We start from the raw sequence: 22,526 nt of genomic DNA on the forward strand, positions 1-22,526 counted from the left end.
AATATACAGGTATTAAAAAACCCCCCTCCTTTTGAACATGCACGTATATTATATATATTTATATTCTCACTGATTCCATATATTGATCCTTTTACTCGCAGATTTTCTTTTTGTATTTATAGGTGGTGTAACGCTATATGTACGCCACATAAAATTATTTTTCATGACCTTTGGTGACTGTGCATTCAAGAGCTATTGGCACTGCATGGACTTTCTAGTTTTAGGTATTTATTACCCTCCTTATTTTTACTCTCCTATCGCAATTTGGGATAGAACTCTACCCAATAGGTTAAATATTTGTTCTCTCTTACCAGCACACATCCCCACTTGTCCATGGTGAATTACCTGACCCCAGTGACTCACTGTTTGGGCACCAGTCTGGACACCCCTCATTGACATTTAGAGGACAATTGCAACCAATATTTTAATTCTGGTTGTTCATTCAAGATGTGCTCACAGCTCACAAACGTGTTGGAGGGGAACCCATGCTGTTTTTTTATTTAAAATTTGGCGTGGAGTTCCCCCTCAAGATTCATACCAAACACAGTGCCTGGCATTGGCGGGGATCCAAGTCGGATCCCTGCACCAGTGTGAACCCGGCTCGCAAGGTGTCAATCTCGCCAATAAAAGTGTCGAGATTGACACAATATCAGATGACAATACAGAAGTTGACCAAAGGGTGGTGGTAAAGAGATGAAAAACCACATGATTTGTTGAAAGTTGGCTGGAAAAGTCCCGTCGTCTGTATGCAAGACAAACTTCTAGCCAACGCCCTTTGTACAAAAATCCAAGGGAAAGTTTGTACAAAGTCCTATCGTGTGTATGGGGCTTAAGATGTTATTTCCTTAAGAATAGTTCCTTTAAAAGAAAAAATATTTGGGATAATCTGTGTTTTACAGCTTAAAAGTGTATTCATAACCATTTTTAGCACCCTGTTTACACAGGAATGAATGAAAATGCAATAACAATCAGGAACCTGTGCAACGGTAATATTAGTGCTAATATGGGTACCTTCAGCTTATATAATGTATAGACATCAGCAACAAAATAATCTGATGTAAAGCAGTGCTTACCCTATATCAGCCCTCAAAATTTCCTTTCGCCTGCTCGCATTTGGAGAGTGGAAATAAGCTGAGGGTGAGTGTAGAACAGGGGCAGACTGGGCTGACAGTTTCCTGGCTGATTTCTTCTGGCAGAAGCAGTGCAGCCTTTTTTACAGGGCATCAGAGCAGCCTGGGGGAAGGGGGAAATTGCCTCTCTGCTCCCTGGGTGGCTCTGATGCCCTGTAAAAAAAGACCACACCACTTCTGCCAGCAATCAGCCAGGAATCTGTTGGGAGGAGAGCCGACCAAGAGGCCAGAGGATCTCCCACTGTAACACAGTTTGAATCTGAAATGCCAGCTGCTATCAAACAAAGTCCTGCCTCCTGGACCGGCTCCTATGATAGACAGCACACTGGTCCAATGCCGGGAAATTGAATCAGTGTGCTGTTTTAAATAGGAGTCACAAGGGGGCGGTGCCACCAGGTGATGTAGCCGGCTGGCTCCGCTTCTTGCCTATATAAGAATTGTCAAAGCACAAAGTGGGCATAGGGTGGGAGGCCTCCCAGGAGGTGAGAGTATTTTTTTATTCTATTTTTCGGGTCCAGTGGGCGCTGTGATTGACAATTGACTTTACATAAAAGACTTGTCAAAAACAGTTTCTTGTGGTTATTGTTTTTTGACACTTTTTTGGTGAATGGGTAGGGGTACAAAGTACCCGATACCCATTCATATAGGGGGGCAGGATCTGGGGGCATTCTTGTTTAAGGGGGTGTCAGGACCTGGGCTTGAACCTGGGACCTCGCCTGGAATTGACTCTTCTCACTGAGCTTTCTGAGATGCTGGACAGCTCCCTGTCTGATCTATTAGACAACCCTGCTTGGGTCTTGATTGCTGTTGAACGTTGAACTCCTTGCTCCTCTCATTAACTTCCTAGATAAGCTTTGCCTCTGCACTGCCTGTCGCCAGATTATTGTAGTCTGATCCTGCATACTACTTGAGCTACTTCTACTGCTGCGTGGAAGCGACTTTGGCTTTTGGTCCCGACTACGAAACTCTTCTCCTGCATCGGCCTTGGCTTGTGACCTTGACTATGAAACTCTCTCCTGCACCAACCTTGGCTTGTGACCCCAACACTGAACATTGGTCTAGCAATTCAGACTTTCCTATATCTCACAGACCTGAGAACTGAGCTTGTCTGACGTTGTCAGCCATTGGTCTCCACTCATTACATGTACTCTCCTAACAGGGGGTTTCCAAATTCCAATAAGTCTACATGCCAGCAGACCCTGACAACCACAGCTGAGGGTTGTTGGGAAGAGGCCCTTGTCCCCATCAACATGGGGACAAGGTGCTTTGGGGTGGGAGGCATGTAGCCTGGTATGGTCCAGGAGGAGGGGGCACTCACTCACCCCCCCTTTCCTGACCTGCTGGACTGCATGCTCGGATAAGTTTTTTTCTTTATTTTTTCAATAGCCGGGTGCCGACTCATTTTTAAAGGGATTTGACTTGTTTTTTTACTTTAGGAATGTCATTTTTGCTATTGCATGTTCTATATATGCTACGGATGTGCCACATTACAGGCACAATAAGAGGACCCCCCAGGCACGATATTTAAAGGAATTTTTAATTTTTATTGTTGCACTTTAAGCATAATTAATATCTTTGCTCCTAAAAGAACTATTGTTTTTTAAAAAAATAAATAATTGATACATTTCCTCCAGGCAGTACCCAGACCCCCATATCCCTTTTATGGTCAATTACTTGCATATAAGCCTTCAAAATGGGCACTTTTGATTTTTCCTGTTTGGCTACCATAGACTTAAATAGGGTCCGCCATTCAGGTTAGAACATTTCCCCTGTTCCGGAGTTCTGCTGTGAACTGAAAAGCGGGAGACAACTTCAGGGGTTGAATATTGGTACTAATACTATACTAGTCATGGTGGACATAGAATCTTTATACACCAACATCCCACAGAAGCTTGCCAAGTCCGCAGTTAAATGGGCATTAAGGGAACAAACAAATCTTAAGCGGAGACAAAGAAAGTTCATATTGGAAGCCTTACAGCTAGCCTTGCATAATAACTTTTAGTATAATAACACCTTTTAGATCCAAATAAAGGGGGTTGGTATGGGCACTAAATGGCCAATATATTTCTTAATAAGTGGGAGAAATAAAAACATTTTTGGAGGTAAATGGCTGCAGCTAAAATTATTTAAAAGATTAATTGGTGACATCCTTATGCCCTGTACATACGGTCGGACATTGATCAGACATTCCGACAACAAAATCCATGGATTTTTTCCGAGGGATGTTGGGTCAAACTTGTCTTGCATACACACGCATACACACGGTCACACAAAGTTTTCGGAAAATCTGATCGTTCTGAACGCGGTGACGTAAAACATGTACGTGGGGACTATAAACGGGGCAGTAGCCAATAGCTTCCGTCTCTTAATTTATTCTGAGCATGCGTGGCACTTTGTGCGTCGGATTTGTGTACACACGATCAGAATTTCCGACAACGGATTTTGTTGTCGGAAAATTTTATAGTATGCTCTCAAACTTTGTGTATCAGAAATTCCTATGGAAAATGTGTGATGGAGCCTACACACGGTCGGAATTTCCAACAACAAGGTCCTATCACACAATTTCCATTCGAAAATCCTATTGTGTGTACAGGGCATTATAGTGTGGAAGTTGACGGATACCACATTGAATGAATTCATAACATATATGAATAATAATCGATATGGCATCAAGTTCACTGACAGTAGAGACCATTGCTGTTCATTGCTACAAGTGAGTTAGTGTGCTATAGTGTGGTATTGTGATTCTATTGTGAGTGTAGCGTGTTAGTGTAGTGTGAATATAGTGATAGTGCAGCATCAGTGTAGTGTGACCTTACTTTTTTACTTTAGTGTCAATGGAGTGAGACAGAGCAGTGTTACTGCAGTATATTGAAGTGTGTCAGTGTAGTGTGTCAGGGCAGTTTTACTGCAGTATATTGAAGTGTGTCAGTGTAGTGTGTCAGGGCAGTTTTACTGCATTATATTGTAGTGCATCAGTGCACTTTTACAGCATTATGTTGTAGTGCATCAGTGCACTTTTACCTGATTATGTTGTAGTGAGTGCGTCAGTGCACTTTTACACCAGTATATTGTAGTGCATCAGTGCAATTTTACTGCAGTATATTGTAGTGCACAAGGTGGATAAAAATCAATGTTTTTTTTAAAAAAAATTAAAAAAAATCAGATTTTTTTAAATTTAAATCACATTTTTTCTTTATTACATTTTTTTTTGTTTTTTTTATCAAATTTTTATTTTAATAAAATGCTTTTGGAGTAAAAATCTATTTAAAGATAGTTTTCTATTTAAGATACATTAATACTAGGGATGGGCTGACTGTTTGAGTCGAACATGAGTTCGACTCCAACATCGGCTGTTTGATCGTTCGCCAAAGATTGAACATTATGGGCCGTTCGCACCAAATGCGAGCGGCGCGTCATGGTCCATACTGCACTGCATCATCGCAGTGGTTTGCTGGCTGATGATTGGCCAAGCATGCATTATGACCCACATGCTTTGGCCAATCATAGCGTCGTAAGCAAACAGAGCCATAATTGGCCAAAGGCAGGCTGCCTGCACGTCGGCCCTGTGTAGTGTGTTGCTGGCATTATAGAAAGATAGAGAGAGAGAGAGAGTGTGTCATTTCATTTACTTTGAGCAGGCAGTTTATTCAGATAGCTAGATCTCACTGCAGACCGTTCCTGCTGTACTATTTCTAATCTACTTCAGGCAGGCAATTGATCCAGTTTAGCTAGATCTCACTGCAGACCGTTCATGCTGTACTGTTTCTAATCTACTTCAGGCAGGCAGTTGATCCAGTTTAGCTAGATCTCACTGCAGACCGTTCCTGCTGTGCTATTTCTAATCTACTTCAGGCAGGCAGTTGATCCAGTTTAGCTAGATCTCACTGCAGACCGTTCCTGCTGTACTATTTCTTGTCAAAAGAAGTTTATTGAGTATACAATGTTATAAAGATACATAAAGTAAGTTTACAAGGATCTATAAAGTAAGCTCATTGTTTTACAGTAGGGTTTATATAGGTAAATATCATGAAATTTCAAATATTAAACATTGGGTTCACGTAAACCTAAATTAAAAATATATATCATTTACTTAGTTACTTTTGTAGGTATTTAAATGATTTATACCTACTATACATATTGTTTACAAGTAGAGTGTATATAGGTCAAATAAATTCTGATAATGAGCTTTAATCTTTAATTTTAACCTTAAGGTGGAGAAAAGGAAAGAGAAAGAAGAAAAAGGGTTGAAAGGTAGAGGTATGGTCCACAAGGTTGTCCCGCTCGTCAGTTTATTATTCTTTTTAGTTCTCTTTGAAGCCTTAGAATGGGTGTCTCTGTAAGTCATTTAATCTGTTACCATGGCAACAGGACAGAGTCATTGAAGTTTGACAGGAACTGTTGTTTTATCCAAGGATGCCAAAGTTTTTCAAATTTTGGAATTTGATTTTGATCGATGGCTACCATCTTAGCATGGGACATTGTATTATTCATTCTGTGAATTGTTTCTGCTAGTACCAATGTAGGAGATTTCCATGCCTTGGCCACTGTTTGTTTTGCAGCCGTTATTAGTTGGATCATAAGTTTGAATTGAGAGAGTGTTAACCATTCCGGTTTTAGATTAAGTAAAGTTAAATATGGATCTGGTTGTATTATTTTTTTAAATATTTTAGATGCAATCACGAAGACTTCCTTCCAGAAGGTTTGGATTACTGGGCACGTCCACCATATGTGTAAATATGTGCCTATTTCTGGGCATCCTCGAAAACAAAGAGTTGAGGTATTAGGTGAATATTTTGCCACTCTAGCGGGTACAAGGTACCAGCGAGTTAGGACTTTATAATTTGTCTCCAGTGCTAAGATGTTGGGTGAAGATGACTTAGATGTGAGCCATATGTTAGACCAGTCTGTGTCTTCTAAAGTTCGTCCCAGGTCCTCCTCCCACCTCTGAACGTAAGAGGGTCTATTAAGATTTGCTACTCCATATAATTGATTATAAAGTGATGAAATTGTACCTTTAGCAAAAGGATCTTTTGTACAGATTGATTCAAAAATGGATAATTGGGATAATGGTGTATCCCCCTTTAGGAATGGTGTATAGAAATTTTTGATTTGGAGATATCTAAATATCTCAGAGTTTGGTAGATCATATTTTTCTCTAAGCGATGGGAATGAAAGGAATGATTTAGATGCTATGAAGTCATTTAGTGTCTGAATGCCTGATGTTGTCCAAGCTTTAAAAGAATTTGGGTAGATCCATGCCGGATAAAAGGCCGGATTTCTGATAAAAGAAAGGAGAGGATTGTGTGGAGATTGTAACTGATATTTGGTTTTTAGTTTATCCCAGAGAGATAAGAAGTGTTTAGTTATGGGATTATGAATTTTAAAGCGGTCTTTAGGATCAAGCCATAATACATTTGATATTAATAGAGGGTCATTTTCTGAAGCCTCTATAAATACCCATAATGGGATTTCCTGTTTTGCATGGTATTTGGACAGACTGGCCAAATATGCTGCTCTGTAGTAGTTAGTAAAATTAGGGTATCCCAGGCCTCCTTTATTTTTGGGAAGATGTAGTGTGTGTATAGGTATACGTGGTTTAGAAGAGCCCCATATAAACGAAGTTGCTCTTTTTTGTACTATTCTCAAAAAATAGGAAGGAATTGGAATAGGGAGGACTCTGAATAGATAAAGCAATTTGGGTAGAATAGTCATTTTGATTGCATTAATCTTCCCTATCCAGGATAAAGGAAGTTGCGACCATTGTTTTATTAGATTTGTGATCTGTCTTAATACAGGAGGATAATTGGTTGAGAATAAGTCAGAATGAGATGCTGTTAAATGAATTCCAAGATATGGGATTGATTTTTCTGCCCATGTGAATGGGAGTGCAGCCCTAGCCGGGATCAATTCCATGTTTGTGAGTGAAATATTAAGCACTAGGCATTTCTTAGGATTAATCATAAGGCCGGATAGGGCTGCAAATCCATCAAGAGCTGGTATTAAGTTAGGACCAGAGACCTGTGGTGATGATAGAAAAAGTAATATATCGTCTGCAAATATACATAATTTGTGTGTAACGCCTCCTACTTCAATGCCAGTTATAGTTTGGTTTGTTCTGATGTATTGGGCCATGGGTTTGAGTATAAGGGCAAATAATAAGGGAGATAATGGGCAACCCTGTCGGGTACCTCTTTCGATATTAAAGGCTTCAGATTTGTATCCAGCATATTTTATATAGGCTTTGGGTTTATTATATAATGCTTTGATCCATGTTAAAAAGTGGGGTCCAAAACCCCATTTTTGTAATGAATATTGCATATATTGCCAGGATACTGTGTCAAATGCCCTCTTAATATCGAGAGATAGAAAACATAAAGGGATTTTCAGTTTTTTAGCAATATGTGCCAATAACACTGCCCTGCGTATATTATCGCCTGCCTGTCTATTTGGCATGAAGCCTACTTGATCTCTATGTATTAATTTTCCTATAATGCTATTGAGGCGTTTTGTATTTATTTGGGCTAATAATTTAATATCGAGGTTTAACAGAGAGATAGGCCGATAATTCATACAGGAAGTATCATCAGAAAGGGGTTTTGGGATCATACAAACAATTGCCATTAGTGTTTCTTGCCGAAAAGAATGTCCATCTAGAAGTTTGTTAAAAGTTTCAGTGAGAATGGGAGAGAGTATTTCTGAGAATGTTTTATAGTATAAAGCCGAGTAGCCGTCTGGGCCTGGTCTTTTGTTAAGTTTTAGGTCTTTTATGGCGTTAGCAACTTCATCTATAGTTATAGGCTCATCCAAACTGCTTTTTTGATTCTGAGATAACTCAGGTAAGGTTATTTTTGAGAAGAAGGATTCAGCTTCTGTAGGATTAAATTCATTGTTTAAAATAAAGTTGCGAGATGTGAGTGAAATTTATGGACTATTTTAACTGGATTACAAGTGTAAATATTTTTTGATAATTTCAAACGTATTGGTTTGAAAGATTTGTTAGTTGAATTTAATGCCCGAGCCAAATATGTACCTGGTTTGTTTGTATTCATGTAGAAATTGTGTTTGGAGCGTTTGAGGGATTTATCAACTGACTCAGTGAGAAATAGATCGTATTCCAATCTAGATTTTTCCAGATGAGATTTTGTACTCTGAGATGGATTATCTTGAAATGATATGTAGGCTGCATTAAAATTGAGTTCTAGTTTTTTTGCTAGATTTTTGCGTTCCCGTTTAAATAGTGCCATTTGTCTTTGTATTGTACCACGCAAGACAGGCTTATGAGCTTCCCACAGTGTTATTGGGGAGATGTCTGTTGTATTATTAATTGATATGTATTCCTTTAAAGCTTGTTCAATGGCCATCTGATGTAGTGGGTGTTTGAGCATTATGTCCGGTAAGTACCACGTTGGGTCATGCGCTTTTGTATGGCTGAGGCTATAGTAGTGTATACTGCATTATGGTCAGACCACGGAATCGGAATTATATCTGATGCAATAATTTCTGGTATCATTCCTATTGTTAGAAAAATATGATCTATTCTGGTGAAGGTTTGATGAGGGTGCGAGAAATAAGTGAATTTCTTTTTCATTGGGTTACTTTCTCTCCATGAATCTACCAGATTGTATTTGGAAAGAAGTTGAGGAAAAGGTAATCTAGAGGTTATTTTGGATGGTGTAAAAGGTGATTTATCTAGAAATGGGAGGAGGACCTGGTTCGAATCCCCACACATTATCACTGTTCCTATTTTGTTTGTATTAATCACTTGTAATATATGTGAGAGGAATGGTGTAGGTTGTTTGTTAGGAGCGTAGTAGGAAATCACCGTGATTGCTGTATCCATTATATAACCCATGAGTATCAGGTATCTACCTTCTGGGTCTTTAATTTCTGATGATAAGGTGAATGGTGTGGATCGGTGAAATGCAATTAGAGTTCCCCTTTGCTTGGTACAGGCAGAAGCCGTGTAAATTTGTTGATAAAAAGGAGAAATATATTTTGGAGTAGAATCTTTGGTGAAGTGTGTTTCTTGGAGGCATACTATGTGAGCCTTCTTGTTATGGAAAGTACGGAAGGCTTTGGTCCTTTTTTGAGGGACATTTATTCCCTGAACATTCAGGGAAAGTATATTCAGTGGTGCCATGGCAATAGATCAAATAGTTTTGACTTACTTTTTGTTATGCAGAGCTGACTGCGCAGATCAACCTGTGTGGACTGAAGAGATGAATAGATAGAAAAGAAACCAGTGAATTCTGGAGTAAAGAGTAAACAAAAAACATATGAGATTAGATGATACATTGTATAAATTATTTTTTGCAAGTAATCACAATTTACCCGTGAAAGAGAATAAATATCTCTCTCAGGGGAATAAGTGCCTTCGTCACACTCCCACATAATATGGTTGGGAGAATGAGGAGGGCTAATGGGGGTACACGGATCTTCCGCTTGCAGGAGAGAAGTGCTATGTCAAAAGACATCAAAATGATGTTTCATTAATTGGAGTGCAGAATATAGTTTTTGTTGAAATTATTTATTCCAGGGTGGTTGTATATGGTTAGTCTTGCCCTAGGCTAAATAATTCAGTTAGAAAGGTACTGTTAATAACTTTGGTATTGATGAAGATAGTTTGAATTATTTTGGGATTTTAACCCTTTTAGAGTAAACAATTACATATTTTATTCATATGTAACTGTTTAGATATGTTAACTCATAAAATTGAGGTTGTATTGCTTCAGATTAGAATAAACAAAAACATAATTCTAGGAACTAGTTAGGTAATAATATATTTGTTTTAAGAAAAGAAAGAAAAAATCTTCCATTACTTCTGGATTATTGAACATATTTGTCCTAAAAAGTAATAAATCTATTGTTATTACCTGATAATATATAACTGAACAAGAATTTCCTTATTTCACTTATATATTCTAAGGCTATATGAATCAGAAGTAATAAGAAATATAACTGGAATGTAACATGATCCCACACAGTGTGTGACTATCAGAATGCAGTTACATTCAGTTATAAATATAGGTTTTTTATAGAGAACCATCTCTTAGTATAATAAATGAAGAGATATCAGGAATTAGGATGTCAGTCCATTGAATCTTCTTGGTCCATGGATGATGTGGCATAACGGCCTCTTTTGTGAGAATGATGATTCCCATTTTGTTCTGAAATTTTCTGGGTGCTGCCTGAAGGTGAAGATGACGCCATTCTTCTGCGTGTGGGAGTGTTGCTGCTTGTGGGTTCTGTCAGATTTAATTTTAAAAGGGTTTGTTGTAGTTCATCTGCTGATCTGCTTCTGTAAATTGTACCTTGGTAGTTAAATCTGACTGAAAAGGGGAAGCCCCATTGATACATAATGTTGTGGCGTTGCAGTTCCATTAGTTGGGGTTTCATGGATCGTCTTTTAGTAATAGTAAGTTGGGATAGGTCAGCAAAAATTTGATAATTGTGTCCTTGAAAATTAAGTTCCTTTTTTTCTCTTGCAGCAATTAGTATTTGTTCTTTCGTTCTGTAATAATGAAATTTTGTGATTATATCACGTGGGGGTCCATCTTTCTTTTTGGCTGTGAGGGCTCTGTGTACTCTGTCCAGTTCTAAACGTTCAATAGGGATATCTGGCTTTAGTTCTTGTAATAGAGCAGTAATAGTAGATTGCAGGTCTGTCACAGTTTCAGGTATTCCCCTTATGCGCAAGTTTGAACATCTGGCTCTATTTTCGTAATCTTCGAGCTTAGTTTGAAGTATTAAATTCTCTTTTTTTAATTGTTCCAATTCTGTTATATTTTCTTGGGTTGTAATTTCAATTTCATCCATTTTTATTTCTAAGGCTGCGGTGCAGTTTCCCAGCTCTCTTATTTCTTTGGTTAGGTTTTTTGTTATTTGGTCTGAGGTTTGTTTTAAAGCCTTATGAAGCATCTTTTCAAATTGTAATAATATTACTGGGGATACTGAGGAGGCTTGTGGAGAAGTTTGTGAGAGGATTTGTTCTGTATCTGACTCAAATGGAGAGTCTTGCTGTGACATTTTCTGTCTGTGAGAGCGCCCTGATGCTGTATCTTGTGAGGTGACTGGAGCTGCTTCAGCTGCAGTGAGTGCCTGTGAGCTCTTTGTGAGGTGATTTTTATTTCTGCCACGGTTTCCTCCCAGTACCATATTTCCTGCCCAAACTTTCACAGTTTGTTCCCTGGGGCAAAAAGGTTCAAATTGATACCTTTTGAGCCTGCAGGCTCCGCTTTGTCCTTCTCTTCTCTTTTCAGCGGTGTGGAGCTCTAACAATGCATGTCTGCTCCGCTAGGCTCAGCCTCCTGCCCCCTTCCCTGCTGTACTATTTCTAATCTACTTCAGGCAGGCAGTTGATCCAGTTTAGCTAGATCTCACTGCAGACCGTTCCTGCTGTACTATTTCTAATCTACTTCAGGCAATCAGTTGATTCAGTTAGCTGTAGTGTATTATATATATATATATATATATATATATATATATATATACACAGTCAGACTGCTATATATATATATATATATATATATATATATATATATATATATATATATATACACACTGTATCCAGTTTAGCTAGATCTCACTGCAGACCGTTCTGCTATACTATTTCTAATCTACTTCAGGCAGGCAGTTGATTCAGTTAGCTGCAGTGTATTTTATATATATATATATATATATATATATAATACATATACACTGTATCCAGTTTAGCTAGATCTCACTGCAGACAGTTCCTGCTGTGCTGTTTCTATTTCTAACATACTTCAGGCAGCCAGTTGATTCAGTTAGCTGCAGTGTATTTCATATATATATATACATCTGTATATATATAGTCTAGCCAAGCCTATACCTGACTGTAGGCCATTCCTGGAGTATGTGTTCAAAGACACTTTCAGGCAGGTGCCTCAGTGACATGCAGTTCATAAAATATATATCCCCTGCATTGTAGTCCAACCAAGCCTATACCTGACTGTAGGCCATTCCTGGAGTACGTGTTCAAAGACACTTTTAGGCAGGTGACTCAGTGCGGTGCAGTTCATAAAATATATATCCACTGCATTGTAGTCGAGCCAAGCCTATACCTGACAGTAGGCCATTCCTGGAGTACATGTTCAAAGACACTTTCAGGCAGGTGACTCAGTGACGTACAGTTCATAAAATATGAATCCACTGCATTGTAGTCCAGCCAAGCCTATACTTGACAGGTCATTCCTGGAGTACGTGTTCAAAGACACTTTCAGGCAGGTGACTCAGTGAGGTGCAGTTCATAAAATATATATCCACTGCATTGTAGTCCAGCCAAGCCTATACCTAACAGTAGGCCATACCTGGAGTGCGTGTTCAAAGACACTTTCAGGCAGGTGACTCAGTGAGCTGCAGTTCATTTAATAAAATATATATATATATATATATATATATATATATATATATATATATATTAGTCTAGCCAAGCCTATACCTGACTGTAGGCCATTCCTGGTGTACTGTTTTTAGTAAACTTCAGGCATTGTTTTGCTAATCTAATTGTACAGTATGTCTGTAAGGCCACCAAGGAAAGCCAGATGCTCACAGGCCTCTAAAAGAGGGCAAGCAGGCTCTGTGTCTACAGCCAACAGTGCTGGTCGTGGACCTGGTGCATCCTCAGCACGTGGCCGTGGGGCATGCTTGTCTTTTTTTTTGGAAGCTGGCCATGTTAGCTACAACATGCAGAAGAGTTGGTAGAGTGGATGACCAAACTGTCCTCATCCCCCTCATCCTCTGTCACCCAGGCTCAGGGTACTTTGTCTGCCAATGCAGCTGCCAAAGCGGCCTATTCCATCAGCTCAATGTCATCAGTCACTCCTTCCCTAGCCCCATCATGCCCTAAGGAGTCCCCCGAACTGTTCGACCAAAGTGTAGGGTACATGCTGCTGGAGGATGCGTAGCATTTTGAAGGCTCTGATGATGGTACCCAGGTTGAGGATGAAGGCAGTAATGTGAGCCCAGAGAGAGGGGGTGCCCAAGAAGGACAAGAAACTGGCAGTCATGTTCCCCCAGATGCAGCATACTGCCAGGTTTTCTCCAGTGGCGAAGAGGGAGAGGATGATGAGGTCACTGACTCTACATGGGTGCCAGATAGAAGAGAGGAGGAGGAGGCACACCTCCAATAAGGCAGGATGCCCTCCAGGGGCCAGCTTAAAGGCAGGCAACCAACTCAGGTCTCTGAGAGGACTGAAGTTATAGTGGGGTTGGAGATCTCAGCTGATGAGGAGCAAGGAGAGGTCCGCCTTGTTCTTTGGTACGGGTCTTTTAAGTATTGTTGCCAAAGGACTGCACGGGAGCTCGCTAATATGTCTGGTCAAGCATGTGGTGTCCAAGCGGCTGCTGTTTTGGCCACGCTTGATATACTTCAGACATATGTTTCAAACAGCAATGGTGCGATCTGCTGCACATGTCTCAAAAAAGGCCCACATCAAAGAACTTTTGGAAAAACACACGGAGTCAGCAGCGCCCTGCACATGCGGAGCTCTGCGGTGTGACATCGGAAGCCTCAGCTAGGGTGGAAGATAGAGTGGAAGGAAGAGTGGAAGGTAGGGTTGAGAGTGATTCCCTGACTTCAGTCTGGTATGGCAGAAAACAAAGTCTCTCATAGTATCACAGCCTGGGGACATAAACTTCATCTGCTGAAGCTCCGGATCTCTGGGACTCCTGGACCTTCTTGCGCTCCCTAAGATATGTGCTCCTCAGGCCACCAATTTTGGCTTTTAAATAGGTGATGGTTGCCGTGGGGACCACTGGCTTCACCAACTGCAGCAGTTTCTCCAGCACTGCCTGCCTCTTTTGTTTATGATTATAATGTGGGTGTTTGACCTGCCACAGACAGGGCAGCTCCCTGTATTTGTCTATGAATAGGGGGAGGAAGTTGTGATCATTGAAGCCATCCATTTTCTCTGCAAGACACAACACAAGACAAACCCTAATGTCAGGCTAAACTCTCATAATCTTGTCCCAACATAGGCCTCAAACTAGAAGCAGTATAGGCCCAAGTTAAAATTGTACCTTCGTTATCACGATCGGCGCTTCTGATACTCCTTCCTCCGCTCACAGATAACGACGCACGCGTGTTACGCTTTATATACACTGCGCATGCGTGAAACTCCACCCACCCCTGACGTTTTTTCTAGTCTATTCCCCGCCCCTTCTCTTTCGGTGCAGTGGGGGAGAGCACATGGTGGAGACAGAGCAGGTGCATGATAAAAGCAGCAACGAGGAGGAAAGCCCGGAGCCAGAAATATCACAATCCCAGGGGAGATTTAAGGCCTCAAATATGGCCTTTGTAGAGATGGTGGAGATGGTGGACATATTGAAAAGGGCCGACTATGATGGGAAGTATGGACCGTACACCAACCCAAATGTCAGAAAGGCCAAGATCATGGCTAAAGTTGTGAAGAGTCTGCACAGGAATTTTGGGGTATGACGATCCAAGGATCAACTGAGGAAATGGTGGTCGGACCTCAAATTAAGGGAGCATGATCAGTATAGAAGGATCAGGAGAGTGCTGCAAAAAAGTAAGTAGTTGTCCTGTGTTCCTATTCTTTATTTTGATTATGTTCATGCTGCTCCATGTGCTTTTCTTTACTGTTGTACAGTTTAAAATGGCAACTTTCATGATCATGGGCACATTAATCGTTCGTAGAAAATATTGTTTGTTCGGCCACTAAAATACGATGTGTTGGCCAGATGCAGTTCAATACCGTTTTTCTGGCCTACTTCTATTAAAAAAAGTTTGTTGTCTAGATGGGTTTGTAACTAGCATGAAATGCAAACTAGATTCTGTGTAAGGAGAGGACACTCAGTAGCTGTTTACACATCTGGATGCTGGAGCACTAGTGTGGGACACCAGAACACCCTTTTTATTAGGGGGCCCCACACAGGTGCTCCAGTGGATACTAGGGGTGTCTCCATCTGTGAAGCTTGCACAAAACAGGTAAGTATTCAAGCTTTACAAAGGACAAAAAAGATTCTTCAGCTTGGAACTCTGCCAAAACAGACAATTTTACCCCACTTCCAAGCAATGTTTCATATTGCTATTTCTGCCATCATGCTAAGTATACCTATTTTTGTTCACATAGGAGAGAAAAGACTCGGAGGACACCAGTCATTAGAGGACAACAGGGACTCCGCACCTCAGGAAGAAGAGGAAATCCCCCAAACCCAAACAGAGGAGGAAGAGGGAGATGTTGTAGAAATTGTCACCACAACAGGTGAGTGTCTGCGACCACAGCTTTAGGTAATAGATGGATGCCTGCATATTTATAATGCATGGTTTTTGTTTTTTTTGTAGGTGATCAGGATGTTGTGGAAGAGCAGTGTCATTTCACCAGTGAAAGGAAAACATCAGTGATGTTCAAAACAAAATGAAGAACATCATTGATGTTTTAGGGAGAATCTAAAACACCCAGAAATTCCTAAATTTCTTCTTTTTTTTTATGACTAATTTTTTATGTATGTTTAAAGACAAATTTAGAAGATGCACACAGTGTGTCAACATGTGCTATCTGCCATCACGGGAGATCAATGTACGCATTTTGTGGGTGCAACCCCTTCCTCGATAATAAAGTAGCTGAGAGGAAGGGGTTGCACCCACAAAACACGTCCATTGATCCCCCATGATGGCAGTTTTAGTGCAGTCTCAAGTGCACTTGTAGTGCAAAGTGTATTTTCCCTTAGTAAATAACACCCAACAGTGCTTTCTAATTTTACACAATCACGCCATTTTCATGACTCCCCAAATTTTGGTCATGGTGCTGAAAATGCAGAATATTTTTGTTAGTAATGCATTACATACATTAACAACAAAAACAAGGTGTGTGTGTAGCAGACCCACAACATAATAATAATAGTTAGCCGAAGAAGAGATTGTCACCTCATGTGTCAAAGTTCAGGGTGCGTCAGGGCACCAACCTAACAATAGCCTCCAAATATCGATTGTCAAGCGTGTTGAAGTATACGTCGCATCACACTAAGAGAAGACACGTGACCCTGTGTCGAACACGCGTAGGGAAGGGGCCAGGACGGAGCACGGAGCTTTCTCTCTTATTTTGATGCGATGCATACTTCACCGCGCTTGACACTCGATATTTGGAGGCTATTGTTAGGTTGTTGCACTGACGACCCTGAACTTGTGAGTACCCCATTCTGGTGAATGTCTTTACTTTAATAAAACTTTTAAAAACGTTATTACACCATCCAGTCTTTTCTTCTCATTCTCCTATACTGTGGAAATACTGCCTATGCTGTGCACCTGGATACCAATACTGAGCCATGGGAGGGCTCCTAAGCGTGTTTTGACTTAGTGTCACAGCTGAGTCACAGGCTCTGAGGTGAGCGGCTTTCCCTGGGGGGGTCACTGGGTGCACACTGGAGCATGGTTTTTGAAGCACAGATTACTGGAGCATGTTGGATTTTTATGGACAATTTCATATAACCTTACTATTGAACAAGGATCACTTGGCATAATTTTTGAAAATTATTATATTTCACTAATGTGTGGCACTTGGCACTTGTTTTGAATATTGCACATATTATATCTACTGCTATAGATTCACTGCACATGGCACTTTATGTTTATTTAATTCAATTATACATGCTTTTTGACATTTGATGATTTATATATTTTGCATTGATGTACAGTGGTATTTGTTGATCCATATGCATATTTGCACTGATTTAACACTACTACCATATTACGTTATTAGTGTTAATAAGTAGTGGTAATACTACGTAACATTTTTTCAAGTTATTTTATTCCATTTGGATCTACATTTTTTTGCACACCATTGGCATCATTGTCTTTACACTTTTAGCGTATTTTCTTTTCTTTATGCAATGTGAATCAAGTCCAACCAGTATAATCAAACACAGCTGGACTCAAATGAAGGTGTAGAACCATCTCAAGGATGATCAGAAGACATGGTTAGCACCCGAGTTAAATATATGAATGTCACATCAAAGGGTCTGAATACTTAAGACCATGTGATATTTCAGTTTTTCTTTTTTAATAAATCTGCAAAAATGTCAACAATTCTGTGTTTTTCTGTCAATATGGTGTGCTGCGTGTACATTAACAAGGAAAAAAAATTAACTTAAATGATTTTAGCAAATGCCTGCAATATAACAAAGAGTGAAAAATTTAAGGGGTCTGAATACTTTCCGTCCCCACTGTATGTACACTACAAACTGTATGATTGAATTGGTTCTGATATAGCTGACTAACCTGACAAAAAGAAAAAAGGGATAAAAAAACTGTGCTAAGAGATGTGTAGTTGAATAACTCAAAATATATCATAAACTGTGAAAAGCAGCAATTCGAAATATATGACACCCATATACCAAATCAAATAAGCAAACACCTGAATCGCGCTGATAAATAACCATAAAGAATAAATTAATAATCTCAACCCAATTTGGGTAACCTATATACCCCAGACTGAATTGCTGTGATGCATAGAGTCAAATGAGTATATATAATAAGTTACATAGTATGAGTCTCTATGATCACTGATAGTGTGATCTATAATAACCAGACTAGATAAATAATAAACAAAATAACCAAAAAGTCTCTAAATAGGTGATAAAAAATTGTCCACCCATGCAAAACAGAAGAAACAGCAATAAAGTCCACAAAAGAGGGTCTTCAACTGTTGTGTAGCGTAGAAATTTGATCCACCACCAGTGTAGAAGGGGTTACTTCTTACCAGACAGACATGATCCCCCATTACAGAGGATCATGGAAGGCATGTCAGCTGTAATGGTAAGTGTATCTCCCGTGTTGGACTGCCGCTGTACCTCGGATCATCACATTGAACAGATCGGCTCAGATGGGAAGCATAGCATGTAACAAGAATGGGAAAACTCTGATCGTGTAAAACCTTTTACATTTATTAAGTATAAAAAGACAAAAACACACTTACAGACATTGTATCGTAAACAAACCTAAAGTCTGTTGTGTCGGCCGAACACACGCCGACAGACCCGTCCTGCTGGAGGTAAAAGCAAAGACTGGAGATGACGTCAGCGCGTCGTCCTGCTCCGCCCTACGTATTTCATGATAGGTCACGTCATCCAGGGGACAACCTGTATCGTGTGCTTTCGGGGGGGAGGGTTGTGTATGCGCCTTGCTGACACGTGGCTCCACATTACCTCAGCTCCCGGGACAGACAACCCTTCGGTCCCTGGCCCTATAGCTGCCACATCTCATCGCATTGACTCCATGTAAGTATTCAGGGCGGGCTAATTTGCCTTTCCCTGATATGATCAGTTACAACCAGATTAATTATATTTTATTATACCTTATAGATATTCCTGAGCACCGCCCCTGATGAGTGTTCATACACGAAACGCTTCATTGGGGATGCAGACTCACGTCTGTACTAGACTATCAAACCAGATTATCATCTACCAATCAATAATGGTTTTACTGTTTTTACAATATTATTTTTTCCTCCACAAATCAGGCAGTTTATGGGCAGGTGGATTTCCCGCTGAATTTCAGCAAACCAAGCGCTGGCTGTGTATGACCGCCTGAAATGGCTACAGACTCTTCTAGCCAGCTTTGGCACATCTTGCAACCCTCACACCTTGCAACCCTGGGTACGTATATAGGAAATGGAGGTGGCAGAGGAGGAGGAGGGGGTAGAGCTCAAAGGTCTGGCATCATCACCAACAGCTGTATGGAGACGTGGGGGCACAACAAGCTGCAGCACCAAACCCTGTCCTGCATCCTTTCGAGTTGCAAGCAGCATTACCTATTGTGCTGTGAACAAAATATATCATCACTGTCCATGCTTGCTGGACCACGTGTCAGCAGTAAGGTGTATTTTATGGCTGACTGCCTTGCCCAATGATGCCAGAACATTCCCTTTCCACATGATGGTAGAGAGATGGAACAGCCTTACATGAAAAGTAGTAGCGACTGGGAACCTGCCATTTTGGTACAGCACATTGTGCAAATTCACAGAAAGGGGCAGAATCCACCAGGCTGAAAGGCAGGAGTTGGAGAGCAGCTTTGACAAGTTTGCATTTAAACGCTGGTCATGAGAGTGACAGGGACTGTATTTTTTTTCTGCTGCAGCAGATGGGGCAGAGAAATTTGCCAGCTACAGTCTACAGCTGGTGGTGTGCTGCTGGCAGATGTGCTGCTAGGACCTGGGACACCCTGTAGTAAAACATCATCCCTGTCAGTGGAGGCTGCTAAAAAGGTAATGATTCGGTATAGCAGGGGCAGACTGAAGTGGGTAAGGAGGAGGAGGGACAGATTTGTGCCCCTTTTGTGTGGCTTTTAGGTGCTCTTGCCAACAGGCTGAGTGATTGGACGTTAAAAACCTTGTTAAGCATTGTGTACCCAAATGGTTGGTGTTTTTGCCACATTTGAGGTCCCTGAGACACAGTTTGCAGATAGCAACAGTGCTATCTGCTGCAGATGTGCTGAAAAAGGCCCAGACAGCTGAGCTTTGGGGAGTGGGCCGGAAGATAACAGCTGCACAATGTGATGGAATAGGGTGGCTGCTCTCTACGCCTTTTTAATGTTGGCCTCCTTGGATTGTACCGCCTCACCTTCAGTTTCCTCCTCTGCTCTATCTGGCACCCAAGTCACATCAGTGACCTCATCTCCATCATCATTATCACTGGAGACAACTTGGCAATTCACTTCTGAGGCTTGGGGAACATGAATGCCAATTTGTCTACCAGTGTTCCTCCCTCTCTCTAGGCTCATGTTCCTGTCATCCTCAACCTCAGAACCAACATCTGACTCCAGTAATGGCTGGGCATCATCAGGGAGCAAATGGCTGATGCTGTGGTCAAATAACTTAGCTGACTCCTCAATGGCTAATGTTGGGGCTATTGCAGGAATAGATGTGGACAAAGAGGCAGGTTTATCCACTCTGGCAACTGCAGGGAACTGCACACTGGTCTCTGCTTGTGTGACAGAAGATGAGGAGGATGAGGAAGGTTTAGTAAGCCAGTCCACCACCTCCTCTGCATGCTGTGGCTGGATAGCACAGGCAAACTAACTAAACAGAGTAAATGATGCCCTACCTGAGGACTGACCACCACGTCCACCTTTGCCCGTGGACACATTTGTTGCTGGCCCCTTACAGTGCCAAGGGAACGTCTGTCTCTCCTTGTTGTCCTCCAAGAAATTATTGGGAGGGAGGGGCGGTGCTTATAAGCAAATGTAAAAAAGAAGTGGAATTCTGTACATAGATGCACTTTAATCAATGTAAAGAGGTGTTTGGTGCACTTTAATTTGAGTACTCACACTACACAGACACACTCCACCGATACACTATAATATACTGCAATATAATGCTCCAAACATACAGTGACACACAGAACTTTATGGATTTAAACTGGCAGTAACGCACAAAACTATATGGCGTTAAACTGGCAGTAATGCACACAGAACTATATGGCATTAAATTGGCAGAAACGCACACAAAACTATATGGCGTTAAACTGTCAGCAACGCACACAGAACTATATGGTGAAGCCAAGATTTTTGAAAACCTTTCAATCATTACACTTTGAACAACAACCCCCAAAACAAATTAGAAGCCCACATCACTGTGATACCCAAAGAAGGCAAAGATATGAATCAGGTCACTAACTACAGACCAATTTCCCTAATACATGTTGACTTGAAGATATATGCCAAGATACTAGCTAATAGACTTCTCCCTTTATTAACTTCCCTTATATCCCTTGATCAAGTGGGATTTATCCTTGGTAAAGAAGGACGTGACAATACAATCAAAGCATTAAACATAAACCACTGGCTAACATCCAAAAAGAAACAAGGATTTTTTCTCTCCCTAGATGCGGAGAAGGCGTTTGACAGAGTGGCCTGGGATTATATTGACACTGTATTAAAACATATTGGTATTTTACCTCAAATGAGAGCATACATCAGAGCTCTATATTCAAACCCAACAGTTCGTGTTAATGGCCACCTGTCGAATGCCTTCAACCAACGCAACAGCACAAGATAGGGATGCCCCTTATCTCCACTATTGTTTGTCCTCATGCTAGAACCGCTGTTAAACAGAATTAGAACCAACCCAGATATTAAGGGAATAGAGATCCAAAATCATACGTATAAAGTTGCAGCTTTTGCTGATGATATGCTTCTCTTTCTCTCAGAACCCCATATCTCTCTACCCAACCTTGTACAAGACCTAGAAAACTTCCAATTGCTATCAAATCTAAAAATTAACCATTCTAAAAAAAACTTTCCCTTCTCATGGGCAAAACAAAACATAACATATCTAGGATATGAAATTCCTACAAATTTAACCGCTTCAGCCCCGGACCATTTGGCTGGCCAAAGACCAGAGCACTTTTTGTGATTCGGCACTGTGTCGATTTAACTGACAATTGCGCGGTCATGCGACATGGCTCCCAAACAAAATTGGCGTTCTTTTTTCCTCACAAATAGAGCTTTCTTTTTGGTGGTATTTGATCACCTCTGCAGTTTTTATTTTTTGCGCTATAAACAAAAAAGTGCGACAATTTTGACAAAAACGCATTATTTTTTACTTTTTGCTATAATAAATATCCCCCAAAAATATATAAAAGAACATTTTTTTTTCCTCAGTTTAGGCCAATACATATTCTTCTACATATTTTTGGTAAAAAAATCGCAATAAGCGTATATTGATTTGTTTGTGCAAAAGTTATAGCATCTACAAAATAGGGGATAGTTTTACGGCATTTTTATTAATTTTTTTTTTTACTAGTAATGGCGGCGATCAGAGATTTTTATCCTGACTGCGACATTATGACGGACACGATATCATCAAAGAAAGTTGTGGACAGCCGCACTCCAAAAGAATTTGCCTTTATTTAATAAGATGTCGTCCAAAATACAGGTACACAGCAAAATGGATCAAATCTTACGCATTTCGCACTACAAGGAGTGCTTAGTCATATCAGCTATGAAAAAAAATCAGCTATTAAAAATCATTACATAAATTTTCTCCCCAGATTTCTGATAGATGCTGGAGATGCAAACGTGAGGAAGGCTCGATGCTACATATTTGGTGGTCTTGCCCTCTAATCCAGAGTTTCTGGAAAATAGTTCACGAAACCACTACCTCAATCACTTCAGAAAACTTAAGATTTAATCCAGCACAATACCTTCTACATTAGAACTCGATCCCAAAAAACATCATCTAAAATCCTTATCTATGTTCATGATAAATGCAGCAAGACATTGTATTCCCTACCGCTGGCGTTCAAACGTTATCCCATCGAAAAAAGAATGGTTCTCGAGAATAAATAACATATTAAAAATAGAAGAACTCATAACCATATCACAGTAAAAAATAACCAAATTTGCATAAATATGGC

Source organism: Aquarana catesbeiana, linkage group LG04 (assembly GCF_042186555.1).
Source record: "Aquarana catesbeiana isolate 2022-GZ linkage group LG04, ASM4218655v1, whole genome shotgun sequence".
NCBI lineage: Eukaryota > Metazoa > Chordata > Amphibia > Anura > Ranidae > Aquarana > Aquarana catesbeiana.